Genomic DNA, 13,609 nt, shown 5'->3' with positions numbered 1-13,609 from the left:
GAACGCCAAGATGGCACTGCTACTCGCATCCAACATGGGCCCGCAACTAAGCGGAGGTCGTCATCCCACCTTAATTAGTTGGAGGTTGGAAGATTACTTAACTGCAATAAAAAGAAGATTTTGACATAATCTCCATATATTTTCTGTCAAATTCTTCATTAAATTAAAATTTAATCATCATTGTAATATTATGCGGTGCGGCCGAGACTCCTAAAAAGAATCCTCCCAAGTTTCTTGTTCACCAAATAGTTAGGTTAGGGTGAAGCCAAACGAGCGTAATTTTGTGAGTCGTCGCAGAAATTCTGCTGCATTCAGTTTCATAGAAAATCCCAACTTCATTCACACGAGCGTAATTTTGTGAGTCATGATTAGTATGAAAAATAATTACACGACCGAAATTGTGCGACTCAAGTCTCACAAAATTACGCATGTTTGGCTTCACCCTTAGGTAATTAAAGATACGCGCAATTTTCCTTTTCACGAGCTCACATTGGCTATAAAATATGACACTAAAAAAAACTAAAACTTACTTGAATTCTTGACAAGAATCCTCGCAAGTTTCTTGTTCATCAAATAGTTAGGTTAGGTAATTAAAAATACGCGCAATTTTCGCGGTTTCCCGCGCTTAGCCCTCCCAGGCCAGTCGACCACCGAACGCCGCGCTGAGCGGACGTGTGTAACGCGCCAAGGATTCCAACGTGCGAAATTTATGTGATTCAGTGACAGTGCAGTGTTGTGCCGAGGATCTGGAGTGTTAAAAACACGTGAGTATTATTTTTTATGTTGATTTTTAATTTATGACGTTAATTTTTTTTTCATGTTCTGTTAAAAGTTTTGAATATTTCTGCATTCTTTGACATCTTTTGCGATCACAATGAGCTAGCCTAGATAGAACCTAGATCTGGGTTAGTGCCTGATTGTTGAAACGCTCCAGAAATCAATGACATGATATTTAAACTAAAATTAATTTCCTTTGGCACGAGTAACGTTTACTATTCGTCGTGAAGAAGCAATAATTTTGCTGCGACAGATAATCGAATAAATTCATAACACTTATTACTAACCCAATTCTTCTATTTCAAATAGGTAACTATAGTAGTAGTAGCGGCAATAGTAAACCTAGAGGAAGTAAATGAAAAAGGACGTGGCCGCCTCAAATTATGAATAGTAAAAAAAACTTCTTTTTCGATGCGATATTAATGCAGCTTTTTTCCGTGTTCAATCCAGTCCGTTTTTTAAACGCAACGAAATTTTTAATTTATTTTATGAACTTTTGGAAAACTTACAGGTAACATAATAATATTATATAGAATCTAAATACAATACAAGAAGGCCAATTAAAAGTTTTAATTGGCCTTCTTGTATTGAAATACTTAGTATTCTCGTGAAAATTGGTTAACACACGTATTTTTACAAGAATACTATTTTGCAGCTTGATAGGAAATTGACTAGATCGAATCTGCATTATAAAAGTAAAATCAAGTTACAAAATATGTTTCCCACAAAGTCTGCAAGCTCATTTAAATTGAGTCCCACAAGAACCGTACATTTTTCACAATAAAAAGTAGCCCAAATATAGTTCAGTAAATAGTTGAACACAGGAAAACATTTTAATAATCTTCTCAGTGTTCTACTTGATGATTAGTTTTGGATTCATATTAGTAGTTTCAGAGCCTACCCAATGCAAGCGTAAAAAACTAAAACAGTTCTCTTTTATAAAGCACAAGTACCTATATACAGAGCTGAATATGACATGAAAACTTCACGGCGACGTAGCCAAATATACTGTTGGTGAGTCTACTAATGTTTAGTTCGTAATGAATCCATTGAGCAAATAACAAAATGATAAGTCAATAGTATGACTATGTCAAAGACAAATTAGACTAGCATTGTCGAATTGACCTAAATAGAGAAAATACTAGGTCGAAGGAACCCCGCCCTAGACAAACCAACTTTTTGGCCAGACCTGTCTATTGTGATGATAGTCTTGATGACACAACATCAGCCAATTGCTATCCCAAAACCTAAGTGGTTACTGGTTAATAATCATTTACGTTCAAAATAAATTACTGACAATAGGAACTGTTCTTGCTAGTTTGTAGTAAGTCATCAGTCCAAGTGTCAAAATGGCTAGGCGTGGCATAATCTAGGATATCTTCTTATCTAATATAAATAAAAATTAATTTTAATTTTTTTAGTCTCTCTAAAACTAGAGAACATCTGAAACGATTTGGCTGATTTTAATCTTAAAATATTCGTGGAAATCTATAGGAAATAGCGATACAAATTTCACCTGGACATCTAGTTACAAATATAAGAGTTTTTTATTACCACTCTTAGTTCCTAGTCTGATTTGCTAGAAGTAAAGCGCCGAATGTCCTTTCATTGTATGACGGTATGAGGTCATTTTGAATAATGTGTTTTTTTTTTAATGAAATAAGGGGACAAACGAGCAAACGGTCACCTGATGGAAAGCAACTTCCGTCGCCCATGGACACTCGCAGCATCAGAAGAGCTGCAGGTGCGTTGCCGGCCTTTTAAGGGGTAATAGGGGAGGGTACGGAAGGGAATAGGGGAGGGTACGGAAGAAAATAGGGGAGGGTAGGGAAAGGAAAAGGGTAGGGGATTGGGCCTCCAGTAAACTCACTCACTCGGCGAAACACAGCGGAAGCGCTGTTTCACGCCGGTTTTCTGTGAGGACGTGGTATTTCTCCGGTCGAGCCGGCGCATTCGTGCCGAAGCATGGCTCTCCCACGTCAAAATTCCGATTAATTCTGTGCTAGCATGCCAAGTTTTAGTCCTTGTGGAATAATCAAAAATAAATCAAAATCTGTCCACCTGTTTTAATGCTGCAATGCCCGAAACACAAACAGGTAGAGAGATTGATAGACTGAAAGACAGACTTACAGAAACTTCAGAATCTTATTGGTCGAAGTTTAAAAAGAAAACCTAGAATAACAACGTAGCTATAATCTGTAGTGTAAGTTTATAAAAAAAAAATATTGTATAATAAACACACAAAATTATTCAAAGATTATATCTTCATTATTATCATAGTTATGTTTTGAACATGTAAATAACAACATAATATTTTACGTCATATGCTTAGCAAGCAATCATTTACCTAAAAAAATACAGTAAAAGGTGTTGAAGAAAAATTCGTCCTTAAGCGTTACGGTGCTATAGCATAAATAAAATATGTGTCTGAAATTGGACCCCTGCGGTACACCTCACGCGGAAAAGGATTTAATAGTTTCTGGAGTGCTATAAATTTTAACAACCCTGTCAGAACTGCACTTTGAGACCTCGTTAAGTTTTTTGTTAATGTTAAAACCACAGAAATAACAAGACATAAAAACTATAATAGCGTTTGAATCTTTAAACAAAAACATTTTATTGTGTCAAGGAAAAAATGAAACGCAGACACACAAAAAGGGTTAGAGCGAAAAATTATTATGTAAATGATTTAATGCAAACACAAGAATTATACAATCAAAATGTATTTGAACAACAAAACAGGACTTTGAATAATTACTAATGCTAATTGTTAAAAATTGACTAACTGCAAATAATTTTGATAATTATTAAGATTAGAGATATAATTAATAAATTGGGATCAGAAACAAAAGAGATTACTGTATTGTTTCTACAAATATGCACTTATACCCTTACTAATAAAAAGATCCAAAGAGTATATTATTGTATAGCTTTACAACACTCTCCCATGTCTGTCTGACTATTTTGTCTGGCTGTTCTGATGTATCAGACAAGGAAAAACACAAAACAAGTAAAACATCTGTGAAAACTACACATACTACATAGTATGGATAATTTGATTAGCGAGAAGCTCAATAGTCAATAATAATTGTTAAATTTTTTAAATCATCGTAGTCAAAGAAAAACAATGTCATAAGTCCTTAACTTATTTATATTATGTTCAGGAACACTTTCGATTTTGACGATTAAGCTAAACTTATCTCTGAGCATTTATTAAAATATAATTCTTAATTCATGAGATTTATTAGCACCGTTAGCTGGATTGTCTTGCCCTTTTTCTGTTCTCTACTAATGGATCCATAGTGAGTCGTTAATATCTTTAAAATCATGCCTTTCTTATCATCTTAATGGCGTTTGGGAAATCCTGTCATAGCGTCAACAACCACTATTATATATACCAATCACGTGCCAAAAACCCAAACCGTTCAGTATTTTCAGCTGCGTTGATATAATAACAACAGCTCTCATACCGGTTTTGGTGCCGGTGGCCTTTTTGTTGTTACGCAGGAGTAATTGTGCCTAAGTGTGTGCTAAGTACACAAAAGAACTCTATTATTTTACTCTCATTAGGCTGCGTTTCGACCAGAGATGTGTTGCAAGGGATGTGTTTTTGAAGACCAATAACACATCCCTAGCTACACATCTCTGTTGGAAACGCAGCCTAACTCACTAGGACAGATGACCGACACGACTGGCGAGAGGTGAGGTGCAGTACCGACTTTTATATACCCATCCGACGCATGGATCATCTTATTTATCAGGCAATAAGGCGATTAGCATGCATTGTCCAAACGAAACTTGGAAATAACACGTTTCCAACGCGGGAATGGATACCACGATCAAGATCCACGCTGTAAACCTCTAGACCACGGATACGTTGTGTTGATATATTAGTTAACTAAAGAATGTTATTCTTACTGACGACTGCTTTAATGACTTCTTTATCTTTTATTACCATAAGTGAAGCTGTCATTTTTTGTATTATTTTTATAGCGGACACATTCTCACGTTCTTTGTTGTCGACAAATTTAGTTACATTGTTTGTGTGACTTAAAACCATAGTGCTGTCATCTTGTACAATTCATGCACATATCTATTATATTTTACTTACTTTGATACGGGTTTCATTCGCGGCTATTTTACGAGGTATCCTGTTCTGTAGGTCTATCTTACCTTCGATGAACTATCAAGAAATCAATTTTTTATCTTATTTTCTTAGGGATAAGTGTGGGAATTTCGTTTCTCACTGCAGGAAATGTTTGACAGCTGCTTCCCAATGCCCGACTGCCTCAAAGTCTAATATTATGGCAGTTTATGATCGACCCCTCGTCAGAATCAACACATATTATGAATCGCCAAAGGGCGTGACATCGTGCATAATTAAATCAATAAATCACAGAAGGTGTAGGTGGATCTAGTTTCCCTTCTAAAGTGGGACATAAGGACTCATTTTAATTTTAAATTGTCTATACTAACAATCAGTAATTATAAGTTCTTAGTAACACTTCCATACTAATATTATAAATGCGAAAGTGTGTTGGTCTATCTGTCGTCATGCTGCTGTGATTATGTGACTCGTTTATATCAATGCCTAACTAGTCGGTATTTATTTTTCTACAAAATGTATGACTTTACCTACTATTTCACTTCTATTGTTAGTAGGTATATAGGCATTTGAGTATATTGTATCAAATAGTTTACTCCGTAACTAAGGCTTTTCTTTTATGAAAAAAAAACGATTTTATGACTGTGTTTTTTCAAATGAGTCATTAAAGTGACTATGGAGAACCTGATGTAATTAAAATCTGTATTATTATTCAAAAAGTTCCATAAATCGTTCACGTTTTAGAATTCATCGGAATATAAAATTTGATTATGACCAATCACCGCAATCAACCGAGCTCGTTCCGCGCTGTGATTGGTGGAAATTTAAATAGAATCTAATTTGAATTTCGAATAGAAGTAATTTAAACTTTACGTTATTGTTAATTAGCTTTTGCCCGCGACTCCATCTGGTATTTTTATGTAACATCTCCGTTTTCCATTTGGCTTCTAGTATTACATTTACAACTAGGCCTTTGCATCTGTTGTGGATAGTTTATACCTACGAATAATAAATAGTTTTTATTATTCGTAGGTTTGTACGTTATTTTCTGAGAGAAATAATCATTAATCACTATTAGAGTCAAAACAGAGATGCATTTCTAAATTTGTATTGAATTGACAGATTTCGTGAGCGTGAGAGGTCTTGCAAATCTGTCAAATCCATAAAAATTTAGAAATGAATCTACGCGTCACGTTGCGGTCTGATTTGTCAACCCCTGTAGTGCTTGGGACATAAATTTAACCCTTAATTAGGCGCATCAAGGAAATCACACAAGTAGTCGCATGTAGTAGATAAGTTATCTACTGATCCAAATATAAATGTGACAATATGATATGTTAGTAGTATTAAAAAGAAATTATTATAAGAGTATATTTGAAAGGCGTTGCCGGTCGGAGCTGTAGGGGTGCTAGGTTTGTTTTCGTTACGGAAATAAAGCTATACATTAGCTTAGAGCCCGTCACAGACTTAGCTATAATATATATTAATATTTTTATAGCTAGGCATATTACTATATATTTTCTATACTTACTAATTTTCGCGTGACCGCACACTCAGCTATAATATATATTTCTGGTAGCCACTATAATATATATAATATATATTATAGCTAAATCTGTGACGGGCTTAAAACTTTTGTATAATAAGCGTTACTAAAGTCTAAATTTTGTGTGACGTAATACGTGAATGGATATCCCCAGCTAAATAAAAGCCAATAAAATGGAATGAAATGGTGGTAATTTCCTCTTGAAAACCCAACTTTAAACTCACGAGGTGTCTAATAGAGAATGAGTGATCGATGCATCTTGGTTCGCAGGATCGATCTTGCTATGAAGTTGGCGTAGTCCGTTAGAATTGAATTGTTTTCGATTTCATTGTCTAACTGGTTACTTCCTTTGGTCTTCTTGGGCCCGACTTGGGGGACTTTGTTTTTGATAATGGTGCAATTGTTTGGATAAGTGTTAATTTGGATAACAACATTACAAAAAAAAGATTAGGAATTAGGATATTATGTTAATCAATATTACTATAATTTAAATAGATGCGAAAATGTCTCTGGCTTTTATTCTGTTACCTCTTTACGCCCAAACCGATGAAAATATGATTTTGCTGAAATTTGGTACAATAATAATAATAGCTCCCACACCGATTTCGGTGACGGTGGCCGGTTTCATTGAAATCAGGCCAGCTACGCAGGAGTAATTTTATAGTGCCCAAGTGTGTGCGCAGTACACAAGAGCACTCTCTATTCCTTTACTCTCATAACCCAGTGGGACGGACGAGAGATCAGGCGCAGGACCGACTTTTTACATGCCCATCCGACACATGGATCATCTTACTTGTCAGACAATCAGGTGATCAGCCTGCATTGTCCTAACTAAACTTGGAAATAACATGTTTCCAACGCGGGAATCGAACCTACGGGCGTCGTCTAGATAAGTATTATTATTGTGGCACAGTTTACGAACGTGTGAACAGTGTGAACAGAGGTTTAGAGAGTGGCTCTTGACTCGGAGGTCGTGGGTTAGATTCCCGTGTTGGGAACGTGTTCTTTCCAAGTTCGGTTAGGACAGAGCAGGCTGATCACCCGATTGTCTGACAAGTAAGATGATCCATGCGTCGGATGGGCATGTAAAAAGTCGGTCCTGCGCCTGATCTCTCGCCAGTCGTGTCGGTCGTCCGTCCCACTGGGTTATGAGTAGGGTTGCCAGATGTCCGGTAAAAAATAAACGGTCATACCGGACAGAACAATGTCCGGTATTTTGAGGAAAGTCGGTGTTACAGGTACCTAGTTTTAGGTGATTTTAATTTTTTTAGAAGCTCCAAAAACTATACTTCGTTAAGTAAGTTGAATAGTATTGTATGGTGACCACAATTTTATGACCGCAATAATAATATGAAAAACTGTATTTTTGCGATCTACAACAAAATTTGCGACAAACAAACCCCCCCCACATTTGGGGTTGTCCGGTATTTTTTTGTGACCCACCTGGCAACCCTAGTTATGAGAGTAGAGGAAGAGAGAGTGCTTTTGTGTACTGCGCACACACTGGGCCAATATAAAATTATTCCTGCGTAACTAGCCTGGTCACCGAAACTGGTGCCGGAGCTATCATAGTTTGCGATATATTTAAAGTTGTAAAACAATTTCCAAATGACTCCAGTAGTGTTCATAGTAGGAGCGTCCGAACGGATATGGTCAATTCCGTTAATAAGTTGTGTCCTCTCATTTTATTCCTATTGGATTGAGTTATTTTTATCTAAATCTAAATATACGGCTGTATATTGCCCTTCGTTTTTAACAGACTTCCGAAAAGGAGGCATTTCTATGCTCAGCGGGGTTAAAATTCCTCTTAATCAATAATTGAGCAAATGATTTGTCAAAACTGTCAAACTGACGAATGTCAATTTAGTATGAATAAACTAGACATGAACTGCAAGCAGAGCATTTAGCGATTTAAAAAAATTATTCATGTTATGATTCTCCAAAGCGACCATTTAGCCTCACAAGCATAGACATAATTATGTCTATGCTCACAAGTATGGATACACTTTTTTGTCTATGCCGCAGAACTCCTTTGCTGCAACTTTACATGGTTATAATATTACTATACAGGGTGTAACAAAAATAAGTGATAATATTTTAGGGTATGTACCTGTTCCTTGTAGAGAATTCACTGTGAAAGTAGCAGCGCCAGAAGACCAAAAATTTTTTTCACTTTTGAATGGGGAAACTCGAGACGCTCGAGCCCTTGCCCATACAAAAGTGTTTTCTTTTGTTGTCTTTCACACGAACACGTACACACCCTAAAGTATTATCACTTATTTTTGTTACACCCTGTATACTCCAGATATAGCATAGTAAGGGTATATGTGTAAAATACATATCCATATTAATATTATAAATGCGAAAGTGTCTGTCTGTCTTTCTGTCTGTTATCTCTTCACGTTTCACTGTTGTACTAATTTTGTTGAAAGTCAGTATGGGAATACTTTGAGTTCCGGGAAAGGTTATAGGATACTTTTCATCCCGGATAAATGCGGAATTCCCGCGAGAAACGAATGACGCAACAATTATTGTCAAATAAATATATATTTTAGTGCATGTTCTACTGCTGCCATGAAGAATTTTGAGGCAGAAAAAAATTAAATAATTTTCAAATTCGAATTGAATTTTGAAATTATCCTACCATTATCCACCGAATTTATCCTATATCTTTAAACGAGCAATTCTTGTATATATATATATATATATATATATATATATATATATATATATATATATATATATATATAATTGGAATCTCGGAATAGGCTCCAACGATTTTCATGAAATTTAGTATATAGGAGGTTTCGGGGGCGATAAATCGATCTAGCTAGGAATCATTTTCAGAAAATGTCTTTTTATTCGTGTTTTATCGATAATCGATACGTGGGAGAGCCATGCTTCGGCACGAATGGGCCGGCTCGACCGGATAAATACCACGTTCTCACAGAAAACCGGCGTGAAACAGCGCTTGCGCTGTGTTTCGCCGAGTGAGTGAGTTTACCGGAGGCCCAATCCCCTACCCTATTCCCTTTCCTACCCTCCCCTATTCCCTTCCCTTCCCTACCCTCCCCTATTACCCTATTCCCTCTTAAAAGGCCGGCAACGCACATGCAGCTCTTCTGATGCTGCGAGTGTCCATGGGCGACGGAAGTTGCTTTCCATCAGGTGACCCGTTTGCTCGTTTGCCCCCTTATTTCATATATAATTGCGAGTTTCTTACGCCGGTTCTTCTCGCCGGGTTAGTTCCCGAACCGGTGGTAGGCATCATGTAGGACTTTCTGAAAACATTTATTTTAAATTTATTCAGAAATAAAACAATTTTGATTTGATTTGATTTGATTTCATAATAATAATAATAATAATAAAAAATTGAAAAATATGACTCTTCCTGACATCTATTGGCGGATAATAATACTATTTTGCGAGCAACTAATTGTTTTAACGACCAGGAGATGGCGTTATTAAGAGGATACAACAGGGGCTAGAGAAATGAAAAAAAAGTACGTGTAATATCTATAGCTGTCTCCCTCACCTCAAGCCTATACCGCAGAACGCGATAGAGACAACTGCAGAAAATCCAGAAAATCAACGATTCGTTGTCCCCTGATTCCTTCTCCAAAACTTAACCGATTTAAGTATTTTTTTCATTAAAGATTAAAAAAAGGCTTGAGCTGTGTTTCTATGTTTTGCTTTTTTTGTATAATCTAGCCAAATCTGTTTTCTGGACGTTTGAACACAGTGGAAAAACTGGCCATTTTTTTGGGTTTTTGAACGTTCATATCTTATTTAATAATTAAATTATGAAAAAAAAGAAAACATAGGGACATTGTATTAGTGGCCGTTGATATTCAGGAAAAAAATTATAACTCTACTAGCATTATCCAGAGAGGAAACAGGGGACAACGTTTGTATGGAAAATAGGGCGGTGTGGACTCCTCTTAAGTAACACGATGTCAATGAGTGTTTGCTATACCGAGCAAAGCTCGGTCATCCAGGTCCTAACGATTAAAACGCAAATAGCCACATTCACTGGGTCATCTAAAATACATTTTGAAATATTATAAGTACCTAGAATTTTCGGAGTAAGTTTAAAAACTCGCAAAGTTAAAGCAAGTATCAAAATATGTGTTAGTTTTTTTAATATCCCAACTTTTTAACTTTTCGCTTGTTAAAAGTTCTTTTAAACTGAACTTATTTGATACGGGTATCGTAGACTGCAGCATGTGCAATTTATAGTTTAGTGTTCTGAAAATCAAGTTTAATAACATTTGCTTTCGGAAACTTTTTGCATAATTTCTTGTAGATTCTTGTTGCTTTCTTTATACAACAGATAAATTCGGTACGCTTCCTTTGCCTTATTTGTTTTTCTTTTTTGCCTGCTACCTTTTTAGGGTTCCGTAGCCAAATGGCAAAAAACGGAACCCTTATAGATTCGTCATGTCTGTCTGTCTGTCCGTCCGTATGTCACAGCCACTTTTCTCCGAAACTATAAGAGCTATACAATTGAAACTTGGTAAGTAGATGTAGTCTGTGAACCGCTTTAAGATTTTGATACAAAAATGGAAAAAATATTAAACATTTTAGGGGTCCCCATGCATTTGGGGTATAGATACCCCATAGGTCTACAAAAATCATATTAAGGTTTCTGATATATTTTTTTTCTAACCTGAATAGTTTGCGAGAGACACTCTTCCAAAGTGGTAAAATGTGTGTCCCCCCTGTAGTGTATGCGCAGTGTATCTACATAGTAGATACTTAACATTGTCTCATAAACACCAGTAGTGGGGATGTAATCTATATAAGTCATTGTCAAGTAGTCTAGAGTTTCAGTTGTATTGTGACAGTGACGGTGAATAGACGTGCGCTCCGCAGTGGTACTGGGTGTGTTAGTGAGCCAGTGTCCCTAGGATTCTACACCCCCCCACCCCCTAACTTCTAAAGTATAAAAAATATATGATGTACATTACTACAAAAACTACCAACGAAAATTGGTTCAAACGAGATCTAGCCAGTAGTTTTTTATACGTCATAAATGGTAAATCTTAAATTAACTTTCATTAAATCAACTGAAACATATTTAAATAAATCAAAAACCTTTTAATTTCATAAAAAATAAACCTTATTGTTGCTGCGGGACCCTTCATGGGTGAGTCCAACTCGCGCTTGGCCGGTTTTTGTACACTGCTGCCACCATAATATTACTGCCACACTAGGGACAATCAGTATTTATTTAATTCTTAAAAAAAAAAAAAATCTGAAAGGGTCAATTCAAATTGCAGCAAATTCGAAACCAAATTTTATGTAGTAGTCAAGAAGATACACATTGAATTAACAGACTTGTCACTTTTGGGCTACCTTATTTAAATTTCACTACGCCTAGTCACTACGCAATGTTAGGGTCAATTCAGACTGCAACGCGACGCGTACAATGTATTTCTAAATTTGTATGGATTTGACAGATTTGCAAGACGTCTCACGCAATTGAAATCTGTCAATTCAGTACATAAGAAATGCATCTACGCGTCGCGTTGCGGTCTGAATTGACCCTTAGTGACAGGCACCTAATTTACATATCAATCATCATCGTTAGACAATAACAAAGGTACTAAACGTCCAAGAAATACGGATGACCCAGCTATCTCTTCCACTCGAAATTTTCGAGCCAAATTCGAAACCCATTTTGTCTTTGTGCGGGTGCAATTACAAGAGAGCGGCGAAACAGTCCGGAATGGGATGGAAATTGCGATCTAATCCCGATTACCTGGGATTCGGATTCTCTAATATCCATCCTGCTATCATGATCTGTGCCCGTGATAGCGTAATCGTAAGGTGCTCTGGTTGTCGAATATATAAATTGCTTAAGGCGCTTTGCAGACGACGGGGCTGGGCGGGCCGGTCAATTTCGCAGCGTGCGCCCGTCGATGTCTGCGGCTGCCCACGCCGGGTACACAAAGCACACGCCGTCTGCGTTACTGCATGTAAACTAGTTAGTGTTATCCACGGCGGGCAGCCGCGGGCATGCGCTGCCAGTGCCCGCCGGGCACCTGCGGCGCGGTCTTTTTGCCCGCCGTGTGCGTCGGTAATATAGGATTCCCTTTGTGCTATCGTTCGCGGCAAAACTGACCGGCCCGCCCCACCCAGTCGTCTGCAAGGCGCCTAAAGGTCAATTCAGACTGCAACGCAACGCGTAGGTGCATTTCTGTACTGAATTGACAGACTTCAATTGAAATTTTAATTGAAGTCTGTCAAATCCATACAAAAAATGCATCTACACGTTGCGTTGCAGTCTGAATTGACCCTTTGCGCCGAAATTCGTGTATCGCGCAGGAACCGTACATGTTTAGAATGGAAAAAAATATTCCATGTCTTTGTCCGGGACTCAAAAAAAAAATTGATTAACAAAACTCTTCTACAGTTTAGACCCAAATGATTAAAATTTATCGCCGTACCGTACATTTTTCTATAACAAAAATTATCCTACACCCTATTTTCGGTCTCTAAAAGTATATCCATACCAAATTTAATCTAAATTTGTGGATTAAACTTTTAGAAGTATACAGATAGATATTATACAGACAGACCCACTTTTACATTTGTATTATTACTTATTATGTATGTTTTTTTTACCCATTTTCAACATAATATATTGTTATAGTCATATTAGGACTACACAAGAGACATTAAATGTAAAAAAAAATCTATAGCGTTAGGTTTGATTCAGACTGCAACGCGACGCGTAGTTGCATTTCTATTTGTATGGATTTGACAGATTCGCAAGACGTCTCACGCAATTGAAATCTGTCCATACAAAATGCCGCGCCTCGCCTCGCTTCGCCTCGTCGCGTTGCGGCCTGAATTGTACACATTATAATGTGTAAACGAAAAAATTTTGAAAATCGGTTCACAAACGGCGGAGTAATCGTTGAACATACAAAAAAAATATCCACAGCCGAACATAATATAACCTCCTCCTTTTTGGAAGTCGGTTATAAAAAAATTATTATTCATTCATTCAACTTCTGTAACTATTTAAAATACTTTATTCTGTGCACAAGCTCGCTATAAACGGTGTTTCTGTCCAATTTAACTTGAATTAATGACTTGAAAGTGCACCCTGCGACGGAACTTTGCAGATTACACCTGACACTATGAATTATATTCTAAAGGAGGTTGGCAGG

At 36.8% G+C, this 13,609-nt stretch overlaps 1 protein-coding gene across 1 annotated transcript in view; it reads left to right on the top strand.

Annotated features, from left to right (window-relative positions):
• The first annotated feature begins 649 nt into the window (after positions 1 to 649).
• The window catches only part of LOC121737732 (octopamine receptor beta-2R), a 181,730-nt gene continuing 168,770 nt past the window's right edge, over positions 650 to 13,609 (top strand). Inside the window, exon 1 of the mRNA XM_042129421.1 lies at positions 650 to 764. The gene's annotated coding sequence lies outside the window, so the exon portion shown is untranslated. The remainder of the gene's footprint in view (positions 765 to 13,609) is intronic.

The sequence above is a fragment of the Aricia agestis genome, chromosome 21, assembly GCF_905147365.1.
Source record: "Aricia agestis chromosome 21, ilAriAges1.1, whole genome shotgun sequence".
NCBI lineage: Eukaryota > Metazoa > Arthropoda > Insecta > Lepidoptera > Lycaenidae > Aricia > Aricia agestis.
This window is presented reverse-complemented; position numbering and strand designations above follow the sequence as displayed.